A 13,447-nucleotide genomic window follows, 5' to 3' on the forward strand; every position below is an offset into this window, starting at 1 on the left:
GGTAATTGAAGAACAAAATATCCTCTTTATAATTTGTGAAGCTTATATTGGAGAATGAGATGTATATATATGGGAAAATAGACACAGTTGTGGGGAATAAAGGACAACACTAGTGGTAAGGAATCTTCCTGCCAATGCAGGAAACATAAGAGTTGTGGGTTCAACCCCTGGGTCAGAAAGATCCTCTGCAGGAGGATGTGGCAACCCACTGCAGTATTCTTGCCTGAAAAATCCTATGTATTGGTGAACTACAGTCCATAGGACTGCAGAGTCATACATGATTGAAGCAACTTAGCATGAACACAGACATAAGTGAACACTCCAAGGTAAGATAGATTATCCACTGGTAGGCACAATGAATTTAACCAGCTTTCCCCATTTTCAGAAGCATAATCTGTTCCTATAGTATTTATGTGACTGAGCAACAGTGCAAAACATATTTTCTCTTCTCAAAAGTCAGTTTCTAAGGAGAAAAAATGGAATGAGGGGTAAAGTCTTAAATGATTGGAAATTCACTTTCTTATACTCAGCAATTAGACGACTTCCTCCACCTCTGATGGGGAGAAGTGAAGTGTAAAAATAAAGCCAAAGATCCAACGTTGATATACATTCTTACTCTTGAAATTTCAAGCTAAAAGTGTTTTCCACTTGATATTTTCCTTAATTGGACCTTAAATTATACATAAAGCTCAAATCTAAATAATTTTATACTAGAATTCACAGAAAAGAATTAAAAAAACACTGACTTTTTAAAAATCTGGTTAAGGGCCCTTGCTTTACCTGTTTACTTATTGAGGCTTGGCTTTATCCTATAGTCATTTTTATTAAATGCTAAAATCATCAAGGTCTCTCTTATCTGATTTGAAACATTCTTTTCCTCACTGGTTTCAAATAGGAAATGGAGTACGTCAAGGCTGTATATTTTCACCCTGCTTATTTAACTTATATGCAGAGTGCATCATGAGAAATGCTGGACTGGAAGAAACATAAGCTGGAATCAAGATTGCCAGGAGAAATATCAATAACCTCAGATATGCAGATGACACCACCCTTATGGCAGAAAGTGAAGAGGAGCTAAAAAGCCTCTTGATGAAAGTGAAAGTGGAGAGTGAAAAAGTTGGCTTAAAGCTCAACATTCAGAAAACTAAGATCATGGCATCTGGTCCCATCACTTCATGGGAAATAGATGGGGAAATAGTGAAACCAGTGTCAGGCTTTATTTTTGGGGGCTCCAAAATCCTTGCAGATGGTGACTGTGGTCATGAAATTAAAAGACGCTTACTCCTTGGAAGAAAAGTTATGACCAACCTAGATAGCATATTCAAAAGCAGAGACATTACTTTGCCGACTAAGGTCTGTATAGTCAAGGCTATGGTTTTTCCTGTGGTCATGTATGGATGTGAGAGTTGGACTGTGAAGAAGGCTGAGCACCAAAGAATTGATGGTTTTGAACTGTGGTGTTGGAGAAGACTATTGAGAGTCCCTTGGACTGAGAGGAGATCCAACCAGTCCATTCTGAAGGAGATCAGCCCTGGGATTTCTTTGGAAGGAATGATGCTAAAGCTGAAACTCTAGTACTTTGGCCACCTGATGCGAAGAGTTGACTCATCGGAAAAGACTCTGATGCTGGGAGGGATTGGGGGCAGGAGGAGAAGGGGACGACAGAGGATGAGATGGCTGGATGGCATCACTGACTCGATGGACGTGAGTCTGAGTGAACTCCTGGAGTTGGTGATGGACAGGGAGGCCTGGCGTGCTGCGATTCATGGGGTCGCAAAGATTTGGACCTGACTGAGCGACTGAACTGAACTTTATTCACTATAATTAGCTAACATCTATATCACTGAAAAGGATAAATTGTTTTACATTTATGGTGTTCAAATGTCTTCTTTGGTGTCTATCAGATTTCAAAAGTTAATAAATTTATTAGATTTCTCTAGAGTTTTGTGGATAGATTTTTACAAGTTTTATAGATTTTTCTTTGTGTGGTTCAGTCACTAAGTCGTGTCTGATTCTGAAACCCCATAGACTGCAGCATGCCAGGATTCCCTTTCCTTCATCATCTCCCAGAGTTTGCTCAAATTCAAGTCCATTGAGTCGGTGATGCCATCCAACCATCTTACCCTCTGTCACTCCTCCTCCTGCCTTCAGTCATTCCCATCAGCAGGGTCTTTTTCAGTGAGTCATCTCTTTGCATATGGTGGTCAAAGTATTGGAGCTTCAGCTTCAGCATCAGTCCTTCTAGTGAATATTCATCATTGATTTGTTTTAGGATTGACTGGATTGGTCTACTTGTAGCTTAAAGGACTCTCAAGAGTCTTCTCTAGCACCACAGTTCAAAAGCATCGATTCTTTGGCACTCAGCCTTTTTTATTGTCCAGCTCTCACATCCATACAAGACTACTGAAATAACCATAGCTTTGACTATACTGACCTTTGTTGGCAAAGTGATATCTGCTTTTTAGTATGCTATCTAGGTTTGTCATTGCTTTTCTTCCAAGAAGCAAGAGTCTTTTAATTTCATGGCTGTAGTCATCATCCACAGTGATTTTGGAGCCCAAGCAAATAAAGTCTGTCCCTTTATTTTTCTTTGCATGCATGCTAAATCCTTCCTTTTGTGTATATGGAGATATGTTATAGGTTTCAAGGAAAATATGTAAGTTCTATCTTCCTGGTCAACTCTGATTCTTTACTAAACTGCGGAAGATTCTAATATCTTACTCAGAGCCTATCATTAATTGTTTGTTTTTTGTAGACCAGAATCTAAGAACCAAGTCATTATCTTTTTTATTTATTAGCTCTTTAAAATACAATTCACAATACAAAGTTAGGGACTGAAATAATATGCTGCACATTTGTTGTTTCTCTGATATTAACCTTTAAAATCTCGTAGTCTTTAACCTAGTATGAGACAATAAAATGCTGTTTGCTCTGAAATCTTTGCTACTGAAAAAAATAAAAATATATGAGTGGTAGGCTAAATCAAGGGAAATTATTTAGGAGGACAAATATAATTATTAGGGATTTGAGAAAAATTATAATTCCATAAACACATTTCAATCTGAGGGTAGAAAAAGTGTAAATAACAAAGAAATGAATAATTTTCTAGAAATACAGCATTTTTCTAATAAAATATTTATTTACCATCTATAATCTATTAATCACTGTGCCAGGCACTGGGTTTTATATGTACGAAATTTGGTCTCCCACTTCAAGATACAGGAAGTGGTCACTTGAAATAACAATTTATATAGTGAACTCAAATTTCTAATAGGAATACTCAGAATGTTACCTAACTCAGGGGAGAGATACTTATTCCTATCTGGTTTGTCATGGTAGGAAAGAGAGAAGAAAATTCAATCAAGACTTGCTAGAATAGAAACATAAAGTGAAATTCAAAGAAACCTAACTAGAGAATACTAGCTAACTAGAGAATACTAGCTAACTAGAGAATACTTTACATATATTCTACAATGAGTAACCAAGAGTACAACTCAAATAAATAGAGTACTTTTAATATCAGGCATTAAAAACAAATAAGATGTACTTATTGAACACAGATTTAACAAAAGGAAAAATGAATATAGTATCAATTATCTTTGGCCACCTATTCCCCCACTGCTGAGCTATTCTATTTTATTGTGGTATGGTTAGTAATGAATTTTATATAAATTATCATTCTTGGACCATAGTTTCAAAGCACTGAATCTTATTTTTCAGTAGCTTGGCTGTTGTAAAGGAGATAGTCAGAGATGATTTGGTGCTACTCCAAATTTGCAGAGCTTTTCACCTATGATTCATTCTAGAAATTATACATTTTTAGCCTTTCAGTTTGTCTTGGATGCACTTAGAGATTTAGAGTTCTTTTTTTGTGTAAGGATGAGCTAATATTTCACTCTTCCCTTGTGAAAACATCTCGGTGTTCCATTTCTTGAAAATATTTCCCTTTTCCAGGTGAATTTGTTTTCCACATTTCTTGAAAATCATCTCAAAATATATAATTAGTCCTTTTCTAGGCTCTATTCTGTTCCTTTTGCCTGTCGTTGTCCTTTTATCAGTAGCATGCTGTTTGGATTAGTATAGCCTAGTAATAATGCTTGAAAATCAAATTATATAAACCTTTTCCAATTTGTTTTTATTTATAATTTCATTGTCTAATCTATAAACATTTTTATAAGAATTATAATTAGTTCATCAATCCTCACATTAAAAAAATTATTCCAGAATTTTTATTCTGATTACAGAAACTTATAGATCAATTTGGGGAAAATTTATGTTTTAAGTACATTGACTCTCTAATTTGTTAAATATGGTATGCTCTGCTACATATTTAGATTTTCAGTAATTCTTCTGACCAAGTTATTGAAGCTTCAGAACCAATCCTTCCAATGAATATTCAGAGTTAATTTCCTTTAAGATTGACTGGTTTCCAGTCCAATATATTTAAGAATCCCTAAATTGAAAACAAGTTGTGACATACAGTAGTTTAAAGAACAACGACCTTGAGTTATATGTTCCTGTGAACTTATGGTTCTTAACATTTATCTCTAAAAATCAATTTTTCCTCAACTGAAAAAAAAATCATTGCAATAAATATAATTCAGTAGTAAAACAAATAATTTCTCTTTTCCTTTTAAAAGTGCTAAACCATTTAATGATAGTTCACTTGCTTCGTTTGGTTTCCATTCAGAGGAGTTTTAAACTGGATGTATTTGCATTTCTAAGCTTCCAAACTTTAAATAAAGCAGTTGTCATTTTAAAATCAGTTATGTTTTCTATTGCTCACACATACTTTTTTGTTATTTTGTCACTCAGTTAAATTTAGAAGTACTTACTCTCAAGACCATCTGAATCAAAAGCACTAACCTTTTCTTTTTCACTTCCCTTATTTTTTTCAGACAGGCAATTGAAAACCGTTAGAGCTAAAAAAGGGGAAATTTCCTATTCTCACATAGTTCATTAAATATCTAACATTTTAGCTTTATTTATGAAAAATAAGTTTTTAAAAAATAATTTAGTCTTATAGACTAGATAAAATTTATGCAATATGATAGCTATAAAGCCAGATTTTGTATACAGAGGTCACAGCATATACATACACATGTAAACACACATTTATACTCTGTGTACATACACATTGTCACCAAGACGATTGCTACCACCATTTTTTTGTAAATGTAAATGCAACTCAGTATTTAGTGATTTCAGAGAATAAGGGTAATCAAATATTGGATTTAGGTCTGCTTATCTTAGAGTGCAGGTTCTGAAGGCAAGGAATGAGCCAAAGTAATCAGCTTGCTACTGTTTCTTCTCTCAACCAGACTGTGGACTTCACTCTGCATGTTTGACCTTTCGTCTCATTCGTTACATCTACAATTAGTGTGGTTCAGTGCCCTTCTTGTCACTAGCTGCTAATGAGATTTCAAGTCATCTTTAAAACTAGCTTAAATGCATCAGTGTCATTTGATGCCATTTTTTGATCTGCTTTAGTATTATACCTGTTAAAGGAACACACAGATTGATGTTTGGCACAGATGCCAATCAGACATCTGATGTTTTGCTCTTGTTAAATTTTAATATATTTTTATATGATTTATGGCTGGTGAGGTTTTCTTTATATTCTTTTTATCATTTCATTCTGTTTTTGTTTAATTGAAGGATAATTGCTTTATAATGTGTATTCTACCCTACAACAACAGGAATCAGTCATAACTACACACACACACACACACACACACACATACACACACAAATATGTGTACATATATATACATATTTTCCCAACACTTGAGACTCCTTCCCACCTCTCCATCCCACCCCTAAATAAAAACTGACAGTAATGCGCAAACTAGATGCTATGTGGCAAATGATATGAATTTTCAAGTCCTTCAATATATTCACATATTTTCAGTTTTTCAAAGCAATAAAATGTATTATATTTTATGATTTGTAAAACATAAGATATGTATAATTTGTCTACAGCCAGATATCCTGGAATGCAAAGTCATATGGGCCTTAGGAAGCATCACTGCGAACAAAGCTAGTGGAGGTGATGGAATTCCAGTTGAGCTATTTCAAATTCTAGTAGATTTGGAAAACTCAGCAATGGCTGCAGGACTGGAAAAGGTCCGTTTTCATTCCAATCCCAAAGAAAGGCAACACCAAGGAATGCTCAAAATATACATGCATATGATCATCTCACACACTAGCAAAGGGATGCTCAAAATTCTCCAAGCCAGGCTTCAGCAGTATGTGAACTGTGAGCTTCCAGATCTTCAAGTTGGTTTTAGAAAAGGCAGAGGAACCAGAGATCAAATTGCTAAATCCGTTGGATCATGAAGAAAGCAAGAGAATTCCAGAAAAATGTCTACTTCTGCTTTATTGACTAGGCCAAAGTCTTTTACTGTGTTGATCGCAACTTACTGTAGAAAATTCTTCAACAGATAGGAAAACCAGACTGCCTTTACTGACTCCTGAAAAATCTGTATGCAGGTCAAGAAGCAGCAGTTAGAAACAGACATAGGGCAACGGACTGGTCTAAATTGGGAAAAGACTACATAAAGGCTGCATGTTTTCACCCTGCTTATTTAACTTATATGCAGAGTACATCATGAGAAATGCTGGACTGGATGAAGCACAAGCTGGAATCAAGATTGTCAGGAGAAATATCAATAACCTCAGATATGCAGATGATACCATCCTTATGGAAGAAAGTGAAGAGGAACTAAAGAGCCTCTTGATGAAGATGAAAGAGGAGAGTGGAAAAACTGGCTTAAAATTCAAACATTCAAAAAATGAAAATCTTGGCATCTGGTTCTGTTACTTCCTGGTAAGTAGATGGGGAAACAATGGAAAGAGTAATATACTTTATTTTGGAGGGCTCCAAAATCACTGCAGATGGTGACTGGAGCCATGAAATTAAAAAGCATTTGCTTCCTGGAAGAAAAGCTATGACCAACCTAGACAGCATATTAAAAAGCAGAGACATTACTTTGCCAACAAAGGTCTGTTTACTCAAAGCTATGGTTTTTCCATTAGTCATATATATGTGTGAGACTATAAAGAAAGCTGAGGGCCAAAGAACTGAAGTTTTTGAACAGGGGTGTTAGAGAAGGCTCTTGAGAGTCCCTTGGACTGCAAGGAGATTAAACCAGTCCATCGTAAAGGAAATCAGTCCTGAATATACATTCAAAGGACTGATGCTGATTCTGGAACTCCAATACTTTGGCCAACTGATGTGAAGAACTGAATCATTGTAAAAACCCCTGCTGCTGGGAACGACTGAAGGCAGGAGGAGAAGGGGACAACAGAGGATGAGATGGTTGGATGTCATCACTGACTCGATGGATATGAGTTTGAGTAAGCTCCAGAAGTTGATGGTGGACTGGGAAGCCTGGTGTGCTGCAGCCCGTGGGTTAGTAAAGAGTCAGACATTGTATGAGAAACTGAACTGAACTGAAGTTGAAACAAAAGAGATATGTACATATAGTGTATTGTAGGATTATTTTACAAAACAAAATATTAGAAATGCCCTATTTTTCAAAAATACGGTGCTTGTTACAGAAGTCTGTGCATATCTAATGGGTTCTCTTCTGTAATCAGGAAAAATATGGTTTATTATCTTAAAATTAATGAGAACAAGTGCTTCAATTCTGGAAAGTCAAAAGAAACAGTTCAGGACTATCATTAGTATGTATGGATGTATTCGGTGATAAGAACAATGTATGTTATTAATAGAGAAAGATAAATCAAATGCATGCATAACCGCCTGCATAACTCTCAAATCTAAGAGTTGATTCTTCTATGGTTATTTGATCTTTCTAACTATCAGTACTTATCCTGGCCAAACTGGCTGGGGTTAAAGTGAACTATTTTTCAAAAATGTGATTTTCATTCCAGCACTCCTTAAATGCTAACCTATGCTACATCTCTTATTACTTAAGTTATCTGTTGTGTTTGTTTTATAGTCAATATTTCAAGGATGAATACATAACATGATTAATTTGTAGACAGAGCAAACCTTACAAAAACATGATAAACATAATACACCGGTATTTTTTACACATCTGAGAACTATAATCGACAAAAATAACCACATATTTTTGTATGGTTATACCTAAACTAGTTCTTAATTAGATGTTATAAATATAGCAAAGAATTTGCTCATGATACAAGCTATCAGTTCAGTTCAGTCACTCATACGTGTTTGACTTTTTGTGACCGCATGTACTGTAGCACTCCAGGCTTCCCAGTCTATCACCAACTCCCAGAGCATGCTCAAACTCATGCCCATCGAGTCAGTGATGCCATCCAGTCATCTCATCCTCTGTCGTCCACTTCTTCTGCCCTCAATCTTTCGCAGCAGGTTATATTCCAATGAGTCAGTTCTTCCCATCAGGTGGCCACAGTATTGAAGCTTCAGCTTCAGCATCAGTCCTTCCAATGAATATTCAGGACCGATTTCTTTTAGGATGGACTCGTTGGATCTCCTCGCGGTCCAAGGGACTCTCAAGAGTCTTCTCCCACACCACAGTTCAAAAGCATCAATTCTTTGGCTCTCAGCTTTCTTTATGGTCCAACTCACACATCTGTATATGACTACTGGAAAAACCATAGCTTTGACTAGACGGATCTTATTTGGCAAAGTAAAGTCTCTGCTTTTTACTGTGCTAAATCAGTCAAAGCTTTTCTTCCAAGGAGCAAGTATCCTTTAATTTCATGGCTGCAGTCACCATCTGCAGTGATTTTGGAGCCCCCAAAGTAAAATCTGTCACTGTTTCCATTATTTCTCTATCTATTGCCATGAAGTGATGGGACCAGATGCCATGATCTTGTTTTTCTGAATGTTGAGCTTTAAGCCAACTTTTTCACTCTCCTCTTTCATTTTTATCAAGAGGCTCTTCAGTCCCTCTTCAATTTCTGCCATAAGGGTGGTGTCATCTGGATATCTGAGGTTATAGATATTTCTCCTGATAAACTTGATTCCAGCTTGTGCTTCATCCAGCCCAGCATTTCATATGATGTACTCTGGCATATAAGTTAAACAAGCAGAGTGACAATATAAGTCCTGACATACTCCTTTCCCACTTTGGAACTGGTCTGTATTCCATGTCCATTTCTAACTGTTGCTTCTTGACCTGCATACAGATTTCTGAGGAGGCAGATACTGTGGTCTGGTATTCTCACCTCTTGAAAAATTGTCCACAGTTTGTTGTGATCCACATGGTCAAAGTCTTTGAAATAGTCAATAAAACAGAAATTGATATTTTTTTGGTAACCAAAGGAGCACATATAGTTTTAATCTATGTGATGATACAGCCTAAATCAGGGGTTGGCAAACTATGGCCATTTGTCACACCTAGCTTTTTGCATAGCCCCAACAGGCAAGAATAGAGTTTATACTTTTAAATGCTTGAAAAATAAATCAGAGGGAAAAAATCATTTTGTGATATGTGAGAATGATATGAAATTCACATTTTTGGTCTGTAAATAAAGTTTCATTGAGATACAGCTACAATCAACATGTACATGTTTTCTAGAACTGCTTTCTTTCTACAACTATTGAGCTGAGTAAGACAGTGCCCCAATGTCCTGAAAATCTGAACGTTTTCACTACCTGGACCTTTATAAGAACAATTTGTTCATCCCTGCAACTAAAGTTCATTGAAAGTGTAATAGATTTTCTTCCACAAGAAATGCATGATAATTCTGAGCAGAGTGTATCTTTGATGTCCCACCTTGCTTTTTCATGTGACATGTAAGTATGCATCCTATCTTCGTTATTAAGTCTTTGTCTTTTATATATACTTACTATGGGGCAATGTGCTCAAAGAAATAAACGTTTTAATCTGTTTCTTGAAAGTGTTGCATCCTCTTGGCTGAGGTTGAGTGGTGTTGTCATTTTCCACTTTTCTAACTGAAGCCCTCTGTTTAAAACAGTATTATTTTCACAGCTATTTTTTTTTTCCTTGCTCTAATAGCTTCTGGTTGCTCAATGACAATAAGCGTTGCGTTTTTAAGTAGCTTGAATAAAATGAGTCTTTTTGTTTGGGATATTAATTTGAGATGTCCTTTGACATCTCAAAGTATCATGGGAATTTCTCCTGGAAGCTTAGCCAATGGATATTATTGTTTGACCCCAAAAGTGAAAGTGAAGTGAAGTCACTCAGTCATGCCCGACTCTTTGCCACCCCCATGGACTGTAGCCCAGCAGGCTTCTCCATCCATCGGATTCTCCAGGCATGAGTAGTGAAGTGGGTAGCCATTTCCTTCTCCAGGGGATCTTCCCAACCCAGGGATTGAACCCTGGTTTCCCGCATTGCAGGCAGACACTACCATCTGAGCCACCAGGGAATCAGACATGACTAATATTGATGATTTTGCATGCCTATTATGCACACCAGATATTTTTTTCACAAACATTGCTTTCAGAAAAACAGTTCTAATAAGACATATTCAAAGATTTACTACTCTCCCATAAGCCTTAAAGGCAAACTCAACTACAAGTAACACAACATAGGAACATATATTGATAGAAAAATCTGGGTATGCAAGTGGATACAAAAGAGTCAATGTTATTTTACTACCTGCACTCAAAATCTTTATAAGAGTTGGATAATTCCGCCATTTTCTTTTCTAGGAGCAGGCTGTGCGTGCGTGTGTGAGTGTGTGTGTATTTGTCCTGAACATAATCTATCTCCAAAACCTCATACAAGCCAAAGTCATGCATATTGCTTTCTTACTGACTGATGAAGCTTTAAACATGAAATGTCAGTGTGACAGCAAAACCACTCTTATCTGAGAGAAACCTGATGCTTTCCAACTTTCTACTCAAATATATTTTCCCTTATGTTACATTGCAGAAAATGTTTTCCTATTAATTTACTATAGTAAACTTCCCATAGCATCAAAAACACATCTTTTCTTTCCTCTAATTGTCATAGTATTTTCCTAGCAACATAATTGTGTGTTTATATTAAAATGTCATTTAAAATAATTTATTCAAATATTTTTTTATGTGTGAAGAAACCAAGTATAACAATCCATTCAATACTTCTGATCCTTCTTAATTTTAACTGATGGACATTCATGTGGTTTTAACACTTGAATTCTGAAAACCAATCACAAATAAGGTGTTCATGTTTTCTTATGTGATTAACAAATTGCATGTTTTAATTGTGTTTCATATTTGAATGTCCTGGCAGCCATTAAGATTAAACATATATTTAAATTAAATAGCAAACATTTGCAATATAATGCTTATTCTATTAAAAAAGTAGTCGTATCCCAAAACATTTGAAATCTGATTATTTTCTTGCAATTGTTGTTTTCACTCCATAAACATTGTAGGGGTAGTTTGTAAAAGTAATATTTTATAGTGCTAGTATTTCTTTTAGTTTCTTTTGTTTTACTGTAAAAGCATGTTTATTCAGAGAATTCCATTGCTCAAGATCTAGCTAATTGCATTTTGTGACAGTTCCCTGTCTTTTATCCAAATTTTTAAATATAATTACTACTATTTATGATGTCTCATAATCAGATAGGGTAGCTGTGTGACCCATAGTTTTCAGATTATTATAATATAAAGTACTTAAAGGAGATGTGTCATAGGTTTCTGGTGTGCTCGTTTCAATAATTAGACATCTTAAACTCATTATACCTTTTGGGAATGATATCAGCCCAGTTAGCATCAATTATCGGTAAAGTGATGTTCTGTTGGCAGTCAAGAATGCAAGAGAAATATGAACTTTGGTACATTGGTAATGCAAAAAATAATTCTAGGACTTCTACTTCTGGGAAGATATTGAATAGACACACTTCTTCTTAGTCTTCTTCTTTAATGTTTTACGGACTTCCTTGGTGCCTCAGCTGGTAACGAGTCTGCCTGCCAATTCAGGAGACACAAGAGACATGGGTTTGATCCCAGGGTCAAGAAGATTTATTGGAGAAGGAAATGGCAACCCGATCCAGTATTCTTGTCTGGAAAATTCCATGAACAGAGAAGCCTGACAGGTCCATGGAGTTGCAAAGAGTTAGACACAGCTACTTAACATATTTGTAAAGTAACATGAAAGAATGAAATCTCTGTTTTCTTTCCCTTATTTCATGTTTGTTTTCTGCTCAATTACTATTATATTACACTTCTGTAACTTAATCCAGTAATGACAGATGAAATAGTGTTTGAAAGCTAGAGCTCTGTCTTCTTACCTTTGATTAAATAATGTATGGGGGATTTTCTTATGTTCTGCAGGGAGTTTTTCTCTAGCTTCTCTGACCTACATTTTGAATTTTACCTTCTGGAGAGGAGAGGACACTGTCTTTAATCCTGAAACTTAAGCAACAAATAATGACACACACGTAGCATATATATGTATTTCCCATTCTAGTTCATCCCTGCCTAGTTAAATATTAATAAATACAAATAATAATGTTTTTTCAGTTGTGGCCACAGTTCTGTTCCTGTGCTGTGTTCTCTGCCAACTAGTAGGGTTAATTTCCAGCTACCCACAGTGGCAACATGCTTGCTAAAGCATCTTTAATTGGTTGGTGTTTCCTATTTTATTCTTCCACTCTTCAATCTGTGTTGCCTTAATCTCCTCCTAAATATACTGTTTGCATTCATACATCTTTGTTTTAAGGTCTGTATCTAAAGGATTGAAAAGTAGGACTGTTGCTATTTTCAAATTTCTGTTTATATGGTACTCATTTAAGAGCACTAGGTACTTTATTCTCATGGGTCCCATCATAGAAATGTCTTCAATTTAAAGCATTGTGAAGTTATTAAACTCCTAAAGCTGACTAGTGAAGATAGCAAGCAGATTCCTATAGGCAGGAGCATTTGCAGGGACATATGGAAAACTATTTACATTGGTCACAGAGGAAGGCTTTCCTATCTTTCCTTGCTATTCTTTGAAATTTTGCATTCAGATGGGTATATATTTCCTTCTCTTCTTTACTTTTAGATTCTCTTCTCTCAGCTATTTGTAAGGCTTCCTCAGATGACCATTTTGACTTTTTTGCATTTCTTTTTCTTGGGGATGGTCTTGATCACTTTCTCCTGTACAATGTCAAGAAATTCTATCAACAGTTCTCCAGACACTCTACCTATCAGATCTAATTCCTTGAATCTATTTCTCATTTCCACTGTATAATCATAAGGAATTTGATTTAGGTCATAGCTGAATGGTCTAATGGTTTTCCCTAGTTTCTTCAATTTAAGTCTGAATTTGACAATAAGGAGTTCATGATCTCAGCCACAGTCAGCTCCCAGTCTTGTTTTTGCTGACTGTATAGCGTGTCCCCATTTTGGCTGCAAAGAATACAACCAATCTGATTTCAGTACTGACCATCTGGTGATGGCCATGTGTAGAGTCGTATTTTGTGATGTTGAAAGAGGTTGTTTGCTATGAACAGTGCAGTCTCTTGGCAAAACTTCGTTCACCTTTGC

This window comes from Capra hircus, chromosome 12, assembly GCF_001704415.2.
Source record: "Capra hircus breed San Clemente chromosome 12, ASM170441v1, whole genome shotgun sequence".
NCBI lineage: Eukaryota > Metazoa > Chordata > Mammalia > Artiodactyla > Bovidae > Capra > Capra hircus.